Below are 21,466 nucleotides of genomic sequence, written 5' to 3' on the forward strand. Positions count from 1 at the left end.
TTGGTGCCGTGGACAGACCAAACGGCAACGTCTGGAATTGGTAATGACAGTCTCGTACCACAAACCTGAGGTACTCCTGGTGAGGTGGGTAAATGGGGACATGTAGGTAAGCATCCTTGATGTCCAGCGACACCATAAAATCCCCCTCTTCCAGGCTTGCAATAACCGCCCTGAGCGATTCCATTTTGAACTTGAACTTCCTTATATAAGTGTTCAAGGATTTCAAATATAGAATGGGTCTCACCGAACCGTCTGGTTTCAGTACCACAAACATTGTGGAATAGTAACCTCGTCCCTGTTGAAGGAGGGGAACTTTGATCATCACCTGCTGAAGGTACAGCTTGTGAATTGCAGCCAGTACTACCTCCCTTTCTCTGGGAGCAGCTGGCAAGGCTGATTTGAGGTAACGGCGAGGGGGAGTCGCCTCGAACTCCAGCTTGTATCCCTGAGATACCACTTGTAGAACCCAGAGATCCACCTGTGAGCGAACCCACTGGTCGCTGAAGTTCTGGAGACGCGCCCCCACCGCACCTGGCTCCACCTGTGGAGCCCCAGCGTCATGCGGTGGACTTAGAGGAAGCAGGGGAGGATTTTTGTTCCTGGGAACTGGCTGTCTGGTGCAGCTTTTTCCCTCTACCCCTGCCTCTGGGCAGAAAGGATGCGCCTCTGGCCCGCTTGCCTTTCTGAGGACGAAAGGACTGTACCTGATAATACGGTGCTTTCTTCGGCTGTGAGGGAACCTGAGGTAAAAAAAGTCGACTTCCCAGCTGTTGCTTTGGATACGAGGTCAGAGAGACCGTCCCCAAACAATTCCTCACCCTTATAAGGCAAAACCTCCATGTGCCTTTTAGAATCAGCATCACCTGTCCACTGCCGAGTCCATAATACTCTCCTGGCAGAAATGGACATTGCATTTATTCTAGATGCCAGCCGGCAAATGTCCCTCTGTGCATCCCTCATATATAAGACGACGTCTTTTATATGCTCTATGGTTAGCAAAATAGTATCCCTGTCGAAGGAATCGATGTTATCTAACAGGGTATCGGACCAAGCTGCTGCAGCACTACACATCCATGCTGAAGCAATTGCAGGTCTCAGTATAGTACCTGAGTGTGTATACACAGACTTCAGGATAGCCTCCTGCTTTCTATCTGCAGGCTCCTTTAAGGCGGCCGTATCCGGAGACGGCAGTGCCACCTTTTTTGATAAGCGTGTGAGCGCTTTGTCCACCCTAGGGGATGTTTCCCAACGTAACCTGTCCGTTGGCGGGAAAGGGTACGCCATCAGTAACCTCTTAGAAATCACTAATTTCTTATCTGGGGAACACCACGCTTCTTCACACAATTCATTTAACTCATCAGATGGGGGAAAAGTCGCTGGCTGCTTTTTCTCCCCAAACATAAATACCCTTTTTTTTTGTGGTAACCGGGTTAATATCAGAAATGTGCAACACATTTTTCATTGCCGTAATCATGCATCGGATGGCCCTTGTGGACTGTACATTTGTCTCATCCTCGTCTACACTGGAGTCAGACTCCGTGTCGACATCTGTGTCTGCCATCTGAGGTAGCGTTTTTGAGCCCCTGATGGCCTCTGAGATGCCTGGGCAGGCGCGGGCTGAGAAGCCGGCTGTCCCAAAGCTGTTACGTCATCGAACCTTTTATGCAAGGAGTTGACACTGTCGGTTAATACCTTCCACATATCCACCCACTCTGGTGTCGGCCCCGCAGGGGGCGACATCACACTTATCGGCTGCTGCTCCGCCTCCACGTAAGCCTCCTCATCAAACATGTCGACACAGCCGTACCGACACACCGCACATACACAGGGAATGCTCTGACTGAGGACAGGACCCCACAAAGTCCTTTGGGGAAACAGAGAGAGTATGCAGCACACACCACAGCGCTATATAACACAGGGATTAACACTGTACCGAGTGATTTTTTCCCAATAGCTGCTATTATACACAATATTGCGCCTAAATTTATGTGCCCCCCCTCTCTTTATTACCCTTCTTGTAGTGTATACTGCAGGGGAGAGCCTGGGGAGCGTCCTTCCAGCGGAGCTGTGAAGAGAAAATGGCGCCGGTGTGCTGAGGGAGATAGCCCCGCCCCCTTCGCGGCAGGCTTCTCCCGCTTTTTTAATAAAGTTAATGGCGGGGGATTAGGCACATATAGAGTGTTATACACTGTATTATGTGCTATTTTGCCAAAGGTATACTTATTGCAGCCCAGGGCGCCCCCCCCAGCGCCCTGCACCCACCAGTGACCGGAGCGTGTGGTGTGCTGTGGGAGCAATGGCGCACAGCTGCAGTGCTGTGCGCTACCTTATTGAAGACCGGAGTCTTCAGCCGCCGTTTTTCTTCTAGTTCTTCCATCTTCTGGCTCTGCGAGGGGGACGGCGGCGCCGCTCCGGGAACGGACGATCGAGGTCGGGCCCTGTGTTCGATCCCTCTGGAGCTAATGGTGTCCAGTAGCCTTAGAAGCACAAGCTAGCTGCAAGCAGGTAGGTTTGCTTCTCTCCCCTCAGTCCCTCGTAGCAGTGAGTCTGTTGCCAGCAGATCTCACTGAAAATAAAAAAACCTAACAAATACTTTCTTTTCTACTAAGCTCAGGAGAGACCACTAGGTGCATCCAGCTCTGGCCGGGCACAGATTCTAACTGAGGTCTGGAGGAGGGGCATAGAGGGAGGAGCCAGTGCACACCAGATATAGTACCTAATCTTTCTTTTAAGAGTGCCCAGTCTCCTGCGGAGCCCGTCTATTCCCCATGGTTCTTACGGAGTACCCAGCATCCACTAGGACGTCAGAGAAAGTATTTTAGTTAATCTAAAGGCAAGATTCATACCAGCCCACACCATCCACACCGAATAACTTGGGATATACGAACCAGTTAACAGCATGAAACAACACAGCATCAGTCCGAGACTGAGGAAAACTGTAACATAACCCTTATGTAAGCAAAAACTATACACAAGTCTTGCAGAAGTAGTCCGCACTTGGGACGGGCGCCCAGCATCCTCTACGGACTAGGAGAAAAAGATTTACCGGTAGGTTTAAAATCTTATTTTCTCTTACATCGTAGAGGATGCTGGGGACTCCGTAAGGACCATGGGGATTATACCAAAGCTCCCAAACGGGCGGGAGAGTGCGGATGACTCTGCAGCACCGATTGAGCAAACAGGAAAACCTCCTCAGCCAGGGTATCAAACTTGTATAATTTTGCAAAAGTGTTTGAACCCGACCAAGTAGCAGCTCGGCACAGCTGTAATGCAGAGACCCCTCGGGCAGCCGCCCAAGAAGAGCCCACTTTCCTGGTGGAATGGGCCTTTATTGATTTTGGTAATGGCAATCCAGCCGCAGAATGAGCCTGCTGAATCGTGTTACCGATCCAGCGAGCAATAGTCTGCTTGGAAGCAGGAGCGCCAACCTTGTTGGCTGCATACAGGATAAACAGTGCTTCTGTTTTCCTGACCCTAGCCGTTCTGGCCACGTAAATTTTCTAAGCCCTGACCACATCAAGGGACTCTGAATTCTCCAAGTCTCGCGTAGCCACAGGCACCACAATAGGTTGGTTCATATGAAAAGATGAAACCACCTTTGGCAAGAATTGAGGACGGGTCCGCAATTCCGCTCTATCCATATGGAAAACTAAATAGGGGCTTTTATGAGACAAAGCCGCCAACTCCGACACTCGCCTAGCCGAAGCCAAGGCTAACAACATGACCACTTTCCAAGTGAGATATTTCAACTCCACCGTTTTAAGTGGTTCAAACCAGTGCGACTTAAGGAAACTCAACACCACGTTCAGGTCCCAAGGTGCCACTGGAGGTACAAAAGGAGGCTGAATATGCAGCACTCCCTTCACAAAAGTCTATACTTCTGGGAGAGAAGCCAATTCCTTCTGAAAGAAAATGGAGAGGGCCGAAATCTGAACCTTAATGGAGCCTAATTTTAGGCCCAAATTCACTCCCGTCTGTAGGAAGTGAAGGACACGGGCCAGATGGAATTCTTCCGTAGGAGCATTCCTGGCCTCACACCAAGAAACATACTTCCGCCATATACGGTGATAATGTTTAGCTGTCACGTCCTTCCTAGCCTTTATCAGAGTAGGAATGACCTCATCCGGAATGCCCTTTTCCGCTAGGATCCGACGTTCAACCGCTATGCCGTCAAACGCAGTCGCGGTAAGTCGTGGAACAGACAGGGCCCCTGTTGTAACAGGTCCTGTCTTAGAGGAAGAGGCCACGGATCTTCTGTGAGCATTTCCTGCAGATCCGGATACCAGGTCCTTCGTGGCCAATCTGGAACAATGAGAATTGTCTGTACTCTTTTTCTTATTATTCTCAACATCTTGGGGATGAGAGGAAGAGGAGGAAACACATAGACCGACTGGAACACCCACGGTGTCACGAGGACGTCCACTGCCACCGCCTGAGGGTCTCTTGACCTGGCGCAATACCTCTGTAGTTTTTTGTTGAGGCCGGACGCCATCATGTCTATCTGGGGCAGTCCCCACTGACTTGAAATCTGTGCGAAGACTGCCTGATGAAGTGCACACTCTCCTGGATGTAGATCGTGTCTGCTGAGGAAGTCTGCTTCCCAGTTGTTCACTCCCGGAATGAACACTGCTGACAGTGCGCTTACATGATTTTCCGCCCAGCGAAGAATCCTGGTGGCTTCCGCCATTGCCACTCTGCTCCTTGTGCCGCTATGGCGGTTTACATGAGCCACTGCGGTGATGTTGTCTGACTGAATCAGAACCGGTAGGTCGAAGCAAAGTCTCCGCTTGACGAAGGGCATTGTCTATGGCCCTCAGCTCCAGGACGTTGATGTGAAGACAAGTCTCTTGACTTGACCAAAGACCTTGGAAGTTTCTTCCCTGCGTGACTGCTCCCCAACCTCGGAGGCTCGCGTCCGTGGTTACCAAAATCCAGTCCTGAATGGCGAACTTGCGACCCTCTAGAAGGTGAGCACTCTGCAGCCACCACAGGAGAGACACCCTGGCCCTGGGGGACAGGGTGATCAACTGATGAATCTGTAGATGTGACCCGGACCACTTGTCCAGTAGGTCCCATTGGAAGGTCCTCGCATGGAACCTGCCAAAGGGAATGGACACCTGTTTTGTCCTCAATAGGTCCCTGACCAGAGTCATCCTGGCCCTTTTCTATCGGAAGATAAACCCTTTTCTGGTCTGTATCCAGAATCATGCCTAAGGTCAAACGAGTCGTAGGAACTAACTGTGACTTTGAGATATTGAGAATCCAGCCATGTTGTTTTAACACCTCCAGTGAAAGTGACAAGCTGTTCAACAACTGCTCTCGCAATCTCGCTTTTATGAGGAGATAGTCCAAGTACGGGATAATTGTGACACCCTGCTTGTGCAGGAGCACCATCATTTCCGCCATTACCTTGGTGAAAATCCTCGGGGCCGTGGAAAGCCCAAACGGCAACGTCTGAAATTGGTAATGACAATCCTGTACCGCAAATCTCAGGTATGCCTGATGAGGTGGATATATGGGAACATGAAGGTATGCATCCTTTATGTCCAGGGATACCATAAAATCCCCCCCTTCCAGGCTGGCGATGACCGCCCTGAGCGATTCCATCTTGAACTTGAACCTTTTCAAGTATAGGTTCAAGGATTTTAAATTTAAAATGGGTCTGACCGAACCGTCCGGTTTAGGGACTACAAATAGGGTTGAGTAATACCCCCTCCCTTGTTGAAGCAGGGGAACTTTGACCACCACCTGTTGAAGAAACAATTTGTGAATTGCATTTAAAACTATCTCCCTTTCTGGGGGAGAAGCTGGTAGGGCAGATTTGAAAAACCGGCGAAGAGGCACCTCTTCGAATTCCAGCTTGTAACCCTGGGAAACAATTTCTATTGCCCAGGGATCCACCTGTGAGTGAACCCAGATGTGGCTGAAAAGTCGAAGACGTGCCCCCACTGTGGCGGACTCCCTTAGCGGGGCCCCAGTGTCATGCGGTGGATTTTGTAGAGGCCGGGGAGGACTTCTGCTCCTGGGAACTAGCTGTGGTCGGCAGCTTTTTTCCTCTGCCCTTAACTCTGGCAAGAAAGGATGATCCTCGTACTCTCTTGTTTTTATTTGACCGAAAGGACTGCATTTGATAATGTGGCGCTTTCTTAGGCTGTGAGGGAATATAAGGCAAAAAAATTGATTTACCTGCCGTAGCTGTGGAGACCAGGTCCGAGAGACCTTCCCCAAACAATTCCTCACCCTTGTAAGGTAAAACCTCCATATGCCTCTTTTAGTCGGCATCACCTGTCCATTGCCGTGTCCATAGGACTCGCCTAGCAGAAATCGACATAGCGTTGACTCTAGAACCCAGTAGGCCAATGTCTCTTTGAGCATCCCTCATATATAAGACAGCATCTTTAATATGACCCAGGGTCAATAAAATGGTATCCTTATCCAGGGTATCCAATTCCGCCGATAAGGTATCTGTCCACGCTGCTACAGCGCTACAAACCCAAGCCGACGCTATCGCCGGTCTGAGTAAGGTACCAAAGTGTGTGTAAATGTACTTTAAGGTAGCCTCCTGCTTGCGATCAGCAGGATCCCTGAGGGTAGCCGTATCTTGGGATGGCAGTGCTACTTTTTTGGATAAGCGTCTTAACGCTTTGTCCACCATTGGGGAGGATTCCCACCGTATCCTGTCCTTAGCTGGGAAAGGATACGCCATAAGAATCCTTTTGGGAATCTGCAGTTTCCTGTCTGGAGATTCCCACGCCTTTTCAAATAACTCGTTCAGCTCATGAGAAGTGGTAAAGGTTACCTCAGGTTTCTTTTCCTTATACATGTGTACCCTTGTGTCAGGGACAGGGGGTTCCTCTGTGATATGCAACACATCCTTTATTGCAATAATCATATATTGAATACTTTTAGCCAATTTTGGCTGCAACTTTGCATCATCGTAGTCGACACTGGAGTCAGAATCCGTGTCGGTATTAGTGTCTACTATTTGGGATAGTGGGCGTTTTTGAGACCCCGAGGGTCCCTGCGACATAGGGCCAGGCAGGGCTAAACTCTCTGCATAATTCCTGGACTCAGCTTTGTCCAACCTTTTGTGCAATAAATTCACACTAGCACTTAAAACATTCCACATATCCACCCAGTCAGGTGTCAGTGTTGCCGACGGAGACACCACATTCATTTGCTCCACCTCCTCGCTAGGAAAGCCTTCTACCTCAGACATGCCGACACACCACACACTCAGGGAAACCTCTTATCTGAAGACAATTCCCCCACAAGGCCCTTTGGAGAGACAGAGAGAGAGAGAGTATGCCAGCACACACCCTGCGCTAATGACCCAGAAACCCCCACTATAGGTTTACCCAGGTAGCGCTGTAAATATCTATTTACGCCAAATTTGTGCCCCCCCTTTTTTAAACCCCTCTTTCACCATGGTAAGCAGGGGAGAGTTCGGGGAGCTTCCTCTCAGCGGTGTGCTGTGGAGAAAATGGAGCTGGTGAGTGCTGAGGAACAAGCTCCGCCCCCTCAGCGGCGGGCTTCGGTTCCGCTGAAAAATTCAAAAACTGGCGGGGGGGGATCTCTTTTATATACAGTGCCCAGCCTATATATATGCTTATTACAGACAGAAACCAAGTTGCGCTCAACAATCACAATAGAAACATTTATTATAAAAATTAACAGCAATTCTCCCGGGAGTACAATTAATATGGATAAATTATCATGAATATATACGGTACAGAATCACTGTGTCCTAATGAATTATAATAATACAAGTATTATTTAGTAATTGTGACAATTTGGCCACAAACGGTTGGTATGCCTTTTTGGAAGAAGACGCCCTGCTGGCGTTGAAACGCGTTAAGGATACAGGTGTACCCTTTTACCAACTGAAGTCTAGCTCACCTTGAGCCAACACAGGAGATCAGTCCCTGACGGCCGCTGCACTGCACAGCTTTATACCGCCCAGTTGACGCCTAGGTGCCGGGGCTCCGGTGCCTTCTGACCCAGTCGGTGGTCCATCTAAGTGAGGTCTAATTGGAGCCAGGCAAGGAGACGTAACTCCAATATCACTACTCAGAGCGTGGCTGGCTTTCACATACAGCCAGCGCAACACATCCGTGGCTCCAACAGTCCCTCTTCTACAGCAGGTGAAGTGCAGGGAGGCTCAGTCGGAGCTGCCCGTGGGAGGTAAGCACAGCCGTTTTGGGTGAGAGCGCATGCATACCGTGTCACAGAGACAACATCCAGCGATCCGGGTCTGACAGCCTGTGCACAGCTAGATTCCATTCTAACCCGACGGCTATCTCAGACACCGCTCTCCCCTCCCCCGTGCGGGGATAAACGGCTGGCTGCACAAACATCACTCCGGGCTCTCCCTGCTAACACCATTACAGCGGTTTGGTTTTGGTGGACATAATTCATCTGTCCATCTCTGCATTAATTTGAGTGCTTATAACCTTCCATAAGGACAACTTCTATTTATAGAAATTTGGAAACCAATAAATGTCCGCACGGAACAAGGACTGTTCAGGGACTTCTACATAACAAGCGAGTTATTATTGGCACACAGACCTATATGGTGTTTAAAAGAGTGTAATTATTATCACTATTGCTCAATACATCATACCGTTTGTGGCCAAATTGTCACAATTACTAAATAATACTTGTATTATTATAATTCATTAGGACACAGTGATTCTGTACCGTATATATTCATGATAATTTATCCATATTAATTGTACTCCCGGGAGAATTGCTGTTAATTTTTATAATAAATGTTTCTATTCTGATTGTTGAGCGCAACTTGGTTTCTGTCTGTATTGAGTGTCTCTTTGAGGGATTGGCATTCCCTCTCCAAGTCGCTGCTGACAATCATATACACCACCACTCACCGAGCGCACAGCTTCATTGCCTTTGATATATGCTTATTGCCAGATTTGGAGGTCCTTATTGCTGCCCAGCACCCCCCCCCCCTGCGCCCATACAGTGACTGCCGTGTGTGTGTGCTGTGTGAGAGCAATGGCGCACAGCGTTACCTCTATGAAGATCTGAAGTCTTTTGCCGCCTCTGAAGTCTTCTTTCTTCACATACTCACCCGGCTTCTATCTTCCGGCTCTGCGAGGAGGACGGCGGCGCGGCTCTGGGACGAACAGCGAGGGCGAGACCTGCGTTCCATTCCCTCTGGAGCTAATGGTGTCCAGTAGCCTAAGAAACAGAGCCTAACATTAAAGTAGGTCTGTTTCTCTCCCCTCAGTCCCTCGATGCAGGGATTCTGTTGCCAGCAGGCTCCCTGAAAATAAAAAACCTAACCAAAATACTTTCTTTCCAGGAAACTCAGGAGAGCTCCCTGTAATGCACCCAGTCTCCTCTGGGCACAGTAATAAACTGAGGTCTGGAGGAGGGGCATAGAGGGAGGAGCCAGTGCACACCCATACCTAAAGTCCTTTTTTAGTGCCCATGTCTCCTACGGAGCTCGTCTATCCCCATGGTCCTTACGGAGTCCCCAGCATCCTCTAGGACGTAAGAGAAAACAGAATCAAGGTGGCAAAACACAGGCAGCGAAAAACTGAAAACAGAGCAACTCCTTCTGAAAGAAATGCGGAAATGCATTTGGAGACATTTGATAATGCACCTTCTTTTCCTGGAATTTCTGAAGTCCATTGCCTGCATTTAGAAGAGTTTGAACCCAAAGGCTACATGTTAACAAAACATGCTAAGCCTGTGAACAAGAGGTCCAGGAATAACTTTTACAAGGAAGTGTACAGGTCTTCTCCATCAGAAGATGAAGCTCAAGTTCATGAACCAGATAGGCCCAGGGTTGAAGAAATCAAACCTGGAACGTATGTTATTGTTAAGTTTGATGGAGAGCATAAAACATCATATCGATATGTTGCTGTCTGCCAGAGTGAATTGGAAGATGATGGTGAGGTTAAGATCATGTGTCTGAATCTGGTTGGTAAAAGTGGCATGCGTTTTAAAGTGGAAGATTCTGATGTATAATATGTGTCATATGATCATATCCTGTATCTTTTACCAACTCCAAGTCTAGTAATGCAAGGAAATAGAATGGTGTATGATTTTGATACTGAAATTGATGTGTATCAAAAGACCTAAGACCCAGAGAATGCACATTTTTGCCTCATGTAACCCGAGTTACCATACCCTGTAACCTGAGTTACCAAGATTTTTTTTTATAAATAATTCATTTCTTATCATAAACGTGTAATATGTTATGTCATCATCTATGATTTAGTGGCTTTTTCATAAATAAATTGTAGCAACTTCACACCTCAATAAGAGCAGAAATATTACATTATGTGATCTTAAAAAAAAGCTGCGTCTTTTTAGTGTAACCTACGTTACCACACAAAAACAATTTGTATTAATTTATGTGCAATTATTTTTCATTGTTTGAACATTTGGAAATAAAGAAGAATGTATTATTAGTAGGCTAATCATTATTTAATACTCCTAAGCATAGTTTATGTGGTAACAATACTGGTTTAAATGTCAACTTAGAGTGTCACTTGTAACCTGAATTACCATGGAATCACCCAATGTGGATATCACAATCAGCCAAAAAAGATATTAGCTATACACAAGTAAGTGCCAAACTGGATGAAATAAGAGGAGAGACAAAAGCTTTGGTTCATTTTATTTAAATGTATTTATTTAACCAACACATTTATTTAAAAAAATACAGTTTTATTTTCTTTTCTGGTGGAAAAAAGCCAGTCAAAGGCAGTAAATGCACCATATTATCAAAAAAATTATTTGTTAAATTGAAAGAAAACCGTAAAAAGGGCTAACAGGTGTTAAAGCTGTGACTTGGAAAACAAAAGTAGCTAAAAATTGTAAACACTTAATATTCTTATGGTTTAACTACCACGTGTCAGTTGAACGTAAAATAAACTGCAACCTTACTTCGTAGAGATCTGACCTAAATGATTCCTAAAGGCAGAGTAAATTACCTGCGGTAAATGCCCAGAGCTATTCAGTTATGTGGTAAAACACATGGCTAATGTACATTAACCACTTAGATTCTGGGTTAAGTGCCCAGACTCTGAGTTACCCCGCATGTTAAGCCTAAGATGGTGCATTTAATGCATATTTTTTTGCTTGCATCTCCTGAGGCTGCGGGCAAATATCTGCATTAAATGCACCATCTGGCACTTACTCCACAGTGTAGCGACCTAACTTAATAGCTCAGGGCTAAACCCTGCGGCCAGCTGAATCTGCCCCTAGTGCAGAGATGGCTAACCTTGACACTCCAGCTGTTGTTGAACTACATATCCCAGCATGCCCTGCATCAGTTTTAGCAAGGCCAAATAGCAAAACTGCAGCAGGGCATGCTGGGATGTGTAGTTCAACAGCTGGAGTGTCAAGGTTAGCCATCACTGCCCTAGTGTATCAAAGACTATAGACTAGTTGTAAACATAGCTTTTTACCATCACTAAGGCCTGTTTGTTAAAAGACATTTCAACTGCCAAAATAAAACATAACAATTCATCGGCACACTGAAATATAAATGTAGCAAACTAAGCAGTACATGCAGTCATTTTATCAGATCAGTTTCTTTTTAAGAACAGTAAATTGTAAAAATAGCAATAAGTCTCTCTCAAAGGGGGATATCCTATTAGCAGCAGTACTTTACCACTGCTAATAGATGTGCCGGGGGCTATCCACTTAGCCCAGATGACGGCATCTTTATCCCCTGATACCCACACTTATCGGGGATTATACTTCACATGCCTCATAATCCTCGATAAGAAGCCGCCGAAGCCTCAATAACGCATGGGATTGGGAATTTATTCCCAATTCAATGTGTTTTCGTGCGATTGCGGGTCCATTTTCAGCTATTAAAAAATCCTCTAATTGGCTACTGCAATCATGACCAATCAATCATAAATCACAATATGCGCCCCTTTTTAGCAGCCGAAAAATGCATCAGGGGTAATTGGATACCAACCCATAGTATAGTGAAAAAAATAACACATTAAAAGTAATTGGATATAATGGCTGACTATGAAAATGGGTTACATTAAATTGTGTAGTCAGTATTCTGCTCTTTAAAGTGTAACAATTGTAAACCTGCTGCAGCATAAGATATTTCAACACTAGTTATGGCAGTGTTTTTTCTGTCACCTAGGGGAAGATTTAATATTGAGTGATATTTTTTTATCACTCATTACGAATGGTAAATGGTGCTCCAGCCAATCAGCTCCTAACTATCAAGTGTTTGAAAAATGACAGGAGCTGCTTAGCTGGAGACCCATTTAACATTTGTAATCAGTGATACCAAAAATATCACTAGTTGTTAAAAGCTTCTCCTTAGTACGGTACGATTTCTTAGAACCCAAATATGTCCTAAAATTTTTTTTGCATCAGGAACTAAGCCAACATGGTTAAGGGCAGTCTAAAAATGCATATTTGTGATACCACACTAGGGGGTAAATGTAATAGGATGCGAGAAGCTGGAGGTGCGGGAATTTGTGTTTTTTTTTAAGGTGGCAATCATTTACAAGGCAAAATCAGGCTGGTTTTGCTTTGTACATGATTGCGGCTTTAAAAACACGGTCATTCTTGCACAAACTCCAGCACCCTATTACATTTGCCCCTAACACTTCATTTACTTGTTAGAGAACAATAATACTGCAATCATTTTGGCTTTCATAACTTATCAAAAAATAAAAACAAATGGCTGCAAGACTAGGAAAACTTGATACATCCGATTGTCTAGTTAGCAAGCATAAACCTCTATAACTCATATTGCACCACATCTTTTCTGCCTAAAAGAAACTCGCAGTTACTTAGGCAGCGCCCAAAAACATTAATTATGAAATTAGCAGAAACACAATGCTTAAGGTGTGTACACACAGTAAGATTTTTTTCTTTCTCGGTTTTGACTTTATATTCAAAATCGCAAGAAAAGGTTAGTGCAGATCACAAGGTGAAAGTCACCTTACGATCCCGATACGATACTGATGCGCGATCCTGTGAGGTCGGTATCGCAAGTCTAGACAGACTGTGCAGGCAAGTCAATTTTGACTATCTAGTATAAAAGTATAGTCAAAATTCACACTTAGCCAAAATCGTACATAGTATCGCAAGCACAGTCATCTAGGCTTGCGATACCAACCTAGTCCCTATCGCACAGTGAGAATCAGGGTTAGCCCGAATCTCACCGTGTGTACACACCTTTAGTCCACAACAACAATATATACTTCACATTTCCAATGTACAGAAATCCAACCTTTAAGACTGTCCGTGTCTGCTTACCCAGTTTGTGACAGTCATGCAACAAATTAAACATTAGGACTTTATAAAGCCTGGAAACCAAAATATAACCATAAAAGCTGTCTGGATGGTTACATGAAAAACATACAAAAAAAAAAACAGTAAAAAAACAAACCTTCAAATATTTATGCAAAAACATTAAACTAAAATAACTTGCACTGTCATTACAACAGGAAAGATTGATTGTCAAAAGGTTATAATGCGGTTTTTATACCTGCAAGTTGAACCCCAGAAAATCAGCAGAAGGAACCAATGTTCAAGGCAGGGTTTATACATTTAAACACAAATGCGCTTAGTGGCAGTCATTGCTATTTCATAGAACACCAAATGACAAATCCACACAAGTCTGGTTCCAACCCTTAAAGTTGACCTGTAGGTGTCACCTGAGGAGCAAAATAAAGCCTTGAGAAACGACCTCATAATCTTTTGTTTCTTTCGTGGCCAAATCTCGACCAGGACTCGTGGATTTTTGTTAAAAAATTTTTTAAAAAATTTATTTTAATCTGGTTATGGGAAAGGATGTGAAACTTTACAACTGCAGAATATTATCACCTAACTGCTTGGCCATAAAATGGAAACAGGTCATCTAAGTTTAAAATGACATATCATAGCCACAGACATACAATGAAAGATGACTTCAATAAAGTATTCTATTCTACAAGGGGGTCAGTCATCAGCTCATTTGTAACTGTTCAAAGTTAAAATTAAAGTTTGTATTTGCAGAGATTACGAAGTATGAATTTTCCCCCATAAAAAGTGGGGTAGAGGTAGGGAACTGGTGCTGGTCCAGATGTTTGTGAATCTAAAATTCCCATACTGTATATACGCCAAGATATTGGTGGGATCAATCCAATGGCACTGGGGACATAATTCTACAACTGAAACAACATTATATACACCTTATTACTCACTGAACAAACTAGGGTCCTTATTCAGTTAGGTACAAGAGGAAAATAAAAGGTGCAGTTTGCTCCTGGAATCAGCCATGTTGACATACAAGGGTTGCAAATGCACCATTTTTTGAAGGCAGTGAAAATACGGATGACTTTTATATGCAGTGAACATATATAGGTAGCTTTGTTTTTACATTGAAATTGAACATTAAGCTATGCCAATGCCATTGCCACCTATAGATCTCTGCACACCTTAAATAAGCCCAGCTTGCACTGCAACATGTTTTTTCTTTTTTTATGCTCTTCCACCCAACTCTGAGGTGATTTGCTAAAAATACACTTTCATAGCCCAGCTTGGCTGATTTGTTCATTTCGCACAACTAACCAAGCTGACGTAAAAAATAACCCAAGGTTTTTATTTCCTCTAAGTAAGGTTTAGCTACTACAAATAAATACAGATCTGCCAACCTGGGGTAAAACATCTCAAAACGTGAAAATGGTTATGTGCAAAAGGTACAGCAAAAAAAAAAAAAAAATGAACACACTTGAATATGAAGGCTAAAGTGGTGTTATACGTTTACACACACACTGGCTTGTTTTCTTGTGCTTGGGAGGTATAATACAAGTCTGAAATAAATAGATGCTACATATATGTTTGGTCACCAACCAAAAGAAACAGTGAACAGGTTGATCAAACAGGTGAATCCCAATATCCTTCAATTTAAAAGAAAAGGCCATGGCTGATCAGTTCATACAGGAACCAGTTGGAGGCAATCAATAACACATTACAAAACCATATTAGAGTAGGTGTCAGACATGTAGCTAATGTGAATTGCTGAAGATACAATAAATGCAATGGAAGCTGCTATAGTCCGTAATACCCCATTCACACTGCACCAGAAACCCGGTATCGACCAGGTTTTTAGCCGGGTTGACACGAGTTGCAGTGCAGTGTGAACGGGTCACTGCTGAATTCCCTGGTCGCCTGACCCGGTAATTCAACCCGGGAATAAAGGAGGGTTACTTCCGGGAAATTACCGGGTCAGGCGCAGTGTGAAGGGAGAAGCAGTGCTAGACCTGATGTCATCACCAGCGCCACCCCATTCACATTGCACAGGTTCAATGCCGAATCACACCCGGGAAAGACCTGTATCCAATTCCCGTGTGTGACCTGGCAATGGCAATGTGAACAGGGTATAATTGAAGGCTAACACCTCTAAAATCTCCTTTCATTCCCTTCACCTGTAACAAGTGGCAACAATTACCCACACACTTACCAATTCCCACTATCCTCATACACTAGAGCGCACAAGAGTCCTGGCACTGGTCAGCAACAAGAGTCTCCAAAATACTCACTATCCATCCCATATAATTGCTACACTGATAGAACATTATCCTACTAGTTTCAGAAATGTACTGTAGCTCATTATAGAGGGTCAGGGATAGCTAGTGAGCACAGTGAGATATGTACATCTAAACTGATTGGGGACAAGCAAATATCCCTTAAGCTGGTGTGAAAACAAGACAAAAAAAAAAGGTATATCTTCAGCAAAGCATCTGGTTTTGCCAGAAGTGGGAAAGCAACACGCATGGCTGCACATCAGATGGCTTTTATGCGCATTACAGGCAGCATATGACCGTGCTCTTAAGTGTTTGCTGACATTAGCAAAATAGACAAAACAATGTATGCTGGAGAGGAAATAAAATGACTTATGTGGGTGTTACCCTTTGAAGATAATCACCTGCTGTAATAATGTTTCACAATGCTAATGAGGCACATTTTATGTAACCATGGAGACATCTGGGGAAGACAAATAATCAGAGGGGTGATCACATGAATGCCAACATAGCCTACACTTCCACTCACATTGCAAAAGGTATAAGCACGCAGACCCCGTACTCCCCTGAGCACCATTCATTCTGTACTTCTCATCAATAAGCTTCCCCTTATATTTCAGCAATGTTTAAGCAAGGCTTACTATATTAGCCACAGTAACAGAGGTGTCACCCGGTGGTGTATAATATGAAATACTTGTGCATTTATCCCATGGTGAACACATACACAAGCTACAGTATACTGCATTAACACAGGTTGGAGTGGACCGACACATAACTACAATGTGAAGCTATATATTCATCAACATGTGCCATTTTAGGATCTGATTATAGGCAAAGTGACATGTGACCAAGTAGTTTTCAAGTGGTAGACTAATCCAAACATATCAGGATATGCAGAAGGGCTTCTGGGACCAAACATTTATATCCCAGAAGAGACAATACATTTTATGCAGAATATGGGATTAGTGCAGAATATGTAAAGCTTTTAAAAGAAAAATACTAAAAACATGACCCTGTAATAAATGTCCAATACTGCATTATTACCAATCTGCAACGGTGCAAATATGGCAAATGATTATATTCAAACAGGTTTAAATGCAGCAGGCTACTGCTGGATAGTGTAAATGTGGGTTTCTTAAAGAACTTTATTACCAAGCAACACCTTGTGGCTGTAAGTTTACTATACACACGCTTGTATCTGACGATCTAAAATTAAAAGTCGCCTCTGATTTTGCATTATAGTCATATAAATTTAACTCCACCGGCTAACTAGAACAGGTCGGAGAATCCCTGCAGCAGCCCTGGGCATACACTTATCACAGTGACACTAGGTACAACTGCATCCTACCCCTCCCCTTTAGCACCAGACATAGCAAAAAGAAGAAAAACACTTTGTAGTTAAGACATGTGAACAAATATTACACACACACACATATATATATGTATATATATGTATATGTAGAGGCGAAGAACAAGCGCCTTATGGTGTAGTAAGTTATTACAAGGTGTGCTCTACACACGCAGATAAAAAATTGTGTACCAAATAGTAGCTTGTATCAAGGCCTATCGGTATCTTTTTTCGTAGCTTCTCACCACCTTTATGGTTGTCTATGACTATGTTACCTTCGTGATCAGGACCTGATCACGAAGGTAACATAGTCATAGACACAACCATGCAGGTGGTAAGAAGCTACGAAAAAGGAGACTGACAGGCCTTGATAAAAGCTACTATTTGGCACACTTTTTTTTTATCTGCGTGTGTAGAGCACACCTTGTAATAAGCTTGTTCTTCTCCTCTACTTTCACAGAACCTTTGTTGCCATATGTACCTTACGGCATTTTTGAAGAACTGAGCACCGGCCAAGAGGAGTGGAGGGTGGAGGGTGTTGACAGAGGACTAAATAGTCTGGATTTTCATTATTTCCCTGTGGATTACGTATCAGGGCATATAAAGTGAGACTTTGAATTCACTTTCCCCAATTGTGATACCTGTTGAACTGCGCACGGGACTACAGAGTTAAAGATAAGCGCACTGATCTATACAACTTGTTTTGTGTATGTATATATATATATATATATATATATATATATATATACATCCACCAGATCCGGCACTCCTATTGTCCCAGTGTAGAAACTTGCCAGGTGCCCTCCGTGACGGCCGTGTTGCAACGGCCCACAATATCCACACACCACTCGGCGGCACTCCGGACAAATAAATGAAGACTACAAAGTCATCTTGGATTAAATCGACGTTTCAGTGCTCGGCGGCACTTTTATCAAGATTATCAGACAGCATAAGAAACCATTGTGTATACACCATATATATAGCATCAGTGAAACCACACATTGCACGTCAGGTCCCACCCCACTACCAATCAATGTGGTGTCGGGCGTGGCGTGCAGGCAGCTGAATCAAGTTCACAATTACAAGAAATGCACATTATAAACAACACAGTGATCAAAAATGTATAAATCACAGAACTCACACATACATGTGAAAAAACATCTAGATAAAAAAGGTGAAAAAATGACCATATTAAAAACCAACAACAAGCACTAGACTTTTTAGAACAAGTATTTCCTCATGTAGCTATATACAAAAGTAGCTACATATCCAACAGAACGGAATGCCTGTGCTAATAAACACTCCATAGTCTAAGACAATTCCTTACCTGGAGATAGCTTAAATTAAAATCTTTGAAGAGGCACATTTAGAGAAACTTTCTGGTGATAAGGATGGTGATTGGATCAATAAATTGGAGAAAGATGTTGAGAATTATAAACAAGATCTTATTAAATATAAAAAGGAGAAACGTGTTAAAGTCGATTTGGACTATGATCAACAGAGGGTCTATGGTTGGCTAACAGGGTCTTATGGGGATGAGCGAAGCAAACCACATTTTAGAAAACGCTTCACCAAAAGGGGTAATAAATTCCAGTCAGATTTAGCCACGACTGGGAGCGATAGTGATTCCTATAATGAAGGGGCTTTTTCCAGACGTCTCCCTTTAGGGATGCAGACGAGAGCTCAACTCCAAAACCCAAATGGGGATACACCCGCCGCGGCAGGCAAAACACGCGGCAGGGGAAGAACAAACAACAAAAAGCCACCAGTCAAACGCAGGACTTAATTTTTAATTTATCGTCACGTTCATTTTCTGAAGATGAAATGAACGTTCTGCAGAAAGGTTTATCCTTCGTCCCCACTACTCCTTTTGACAATTTGCAATGGAAGGTTGATCTGTTTAAACTTAACAGAAATATTAAACTTAAAGAACACTTTGGTAAAATGACTTGTTCTTCTGAAGCAAGTATGTTACCACCCCACCTTATGACATTCAGAACACGCTCTAAATTTGACCCCATCAGTAATAATCCATCTTTAAAGACATTTACCAGGTTACTTAACCATGAGGTAATGAGTAATCCAGGAGCGTTTAAACCTAATTATTGGAATTTACATAAAAATGAAAAATTGGCTCTAAAAACACTTTCCTCCTATGATGACATCATCATTCGTCAGTCGGACAAAGGTGGTTCTATTGTCATACAGGACCTTTCGTCATATCGGGCTGAGATCTACCGACAACTGTCGGACACTGACACTTACAAATTGTTGACGCAGGACCCGACGGCTATATTCAAGAAAGAACTGGATTCTGTCTTGGACAATGCTGTAAAAGAGAATTTAATTTCTGACCAAGTTAGGAATTGTTTAGTGACTACCTGTCCCATCAAACCGATTCTATACACGTTGCCTAAGGTGCATAAGCACCCCACTAGACCACCGGGGCGACCTATTATATCTGCACGGGGATCGATCTTCCAGCCGGTATCAGTTTATTTAGATGGTTTTCTGCAGCCACTAATTCAATCTAAACCTACTTTTCTGAAAGATACCACGTCATTGCTTATGTCGTTGAGAAAGTTACCCTCATTACCTACTGATTTGTTGCTTATTTCTGTTGATGTATGTAATTTATACACATGTATTCCCCATACACAGGGGCTGTTGGCTGTGAGGTTGCTGCTGGCTAATAATGTGAAATATGTGGGTCCAGATATAGAGTTATTTATGTCTTTGTTAGAAATGATTTTATCCAAAAATTATTTCTATTTTGATGGGAAATATTACCTGCAGACATCCGGTGTGGCGATGGGGTCCTCAGTGGCTCCGTCGCTAGCAAATTCTTTTATGTTTATGATCGAGCAGGATGTATTTTTCACCAACCCTACAGTTGCTAGTAAAATATTTGCATATTTTCGCTATATAGATGACGTGCTCATTTTGTGGCAGGGTTTGGAATGTGAATTTGTGGCTTTAATGGAAGAACATAACCAGTCTAACAGCCCTGTTAAATTTACTTACCAGATTAGCAGAGATACAGTCAATTATCTTGATGTAACCATCACAAGAAAGGGTGACGTTTTGGATACGTCATTATTTACTAAATCTACTGACAGAAATAATCTTTTGTTGGCTTCTAGTGCACACCCTAAGGCGTTAAAAGATTCTTTGCCTTATAGTCAATTTTTAAGGGTGTTACGTATTTCCAGCAATAGAACTGAAGCTCTGATGCAGGTTGATCTAATGTATAAAAAATTCTTGGAGAGAGGTTATTGTCCCAAGAACCTTGAGTTAATGAAACGTAAAGCTTTAGCAGTACCTATTGATAAGCTACTAGTGGGCAATAAGAAGGCAACTAAGGCCACTAAACCCTTTGCGTGGCCCAACACATATACTCATTTAAGTCCTTTTGTGACTAAAACTGCCAAGAAACTTTGGCCTCTTGTCCAGACTGACAGGGATTTAAATCTGTCTGATTCTTCATTAATGCCTTGTTATCGCAGGGGCAAGAATCTTAAAAACTTTCTGGTTCGGACGGATATTACAGGTATGGGAGGTGATACAGTACGGGGCACAACCTTTTGGGGATCCCCTAAACATGGCTGTTTTCGTTGCCCGAACTGCACGACGTGTGGCTTTTTACAAACAGGTGCTGTATTCAATCATCCCTATTCTGGAAAAAAGTTTTTCATTAGACACCACCTTACCTGTTCAAGCCAATATGTGATTTATGTGATCACTTGCCCTTGCTCTTTACAATATGTGGGGAAAACGGAGCGCCAATTTAAAGAGAGAATGGCACTTCATAGATCGGCGATTAAAGCCGCAATTCTCAAAGGCACTAGTGATCAGCCTTTAGCTCGCCACTATGCTACTGCTAAACATAGCTTAACAGCAATTAAATATAGAATGATCGATCATATTCCTGTCCTTAGCAGAGGAGGTGATAGAAAAAAACTGCTCTTACAGCGGGAGACACAGTGGATTGAAAGGCTTGGTACACTTTCCCCTCGAGGGTTAAATGAATCACTAGGGTTACACTGTTTCTTGTGATAATAAGATTGTTGCATCTTTAATACATTAGTATAGATGGACACACAGCATGTTACTTTATAAGCTATCTCCAGGTAAGGAATTGTCTTAGACTATGGAGTGTTTATTAGCACAGGCATTCCGTTCTGTTGGATATGTAGCTACTTTTGTATATAGCTACATGAGGAAATACTTGTTCTAAAAAGTCTAGTGCTTGTTGTTGGTTTTTAATATGGTCATTTTTTCACCTTTTTTATCTAGATGTTTTTTCACATGTATGTGTGAGTTCTGTGATTTATACATTTTTGATCACTGTGTTGTTTATAATGTGCATTTCTTGTAATTGTGAACTTGATTCAGCTGCCTGCACGCCACGCCCGACACCACATTGATTGGTAGTGGGGTGGGACCTGACGTGCAATGTGTGGTTTCACTGATGCTATATATATGGTGTATACACAATGGTTTCTTATGCTGTCTGATAATCTTGATAAAAGTGCCGCCGAGCACTGAAACGTCGATTTAATCCAAGATGACTTTGTAGTCTTCATTTATTTGT

Source organism: Pseudophryne corroboree, chromosome 4 (assembly GCF_028390025.1).
Source record: "Pseudophryne corroboree isolate aPseCor3 chromosome 4, aPseCor3.hap2, whole genome shotgun sequence".
Lineage (NCBI taxonomy): Eukaryota > Metazoa > Chordata > Amphibia > Anura > Myobatrachidae > Pseudophryne > Pseudophryne corroboree.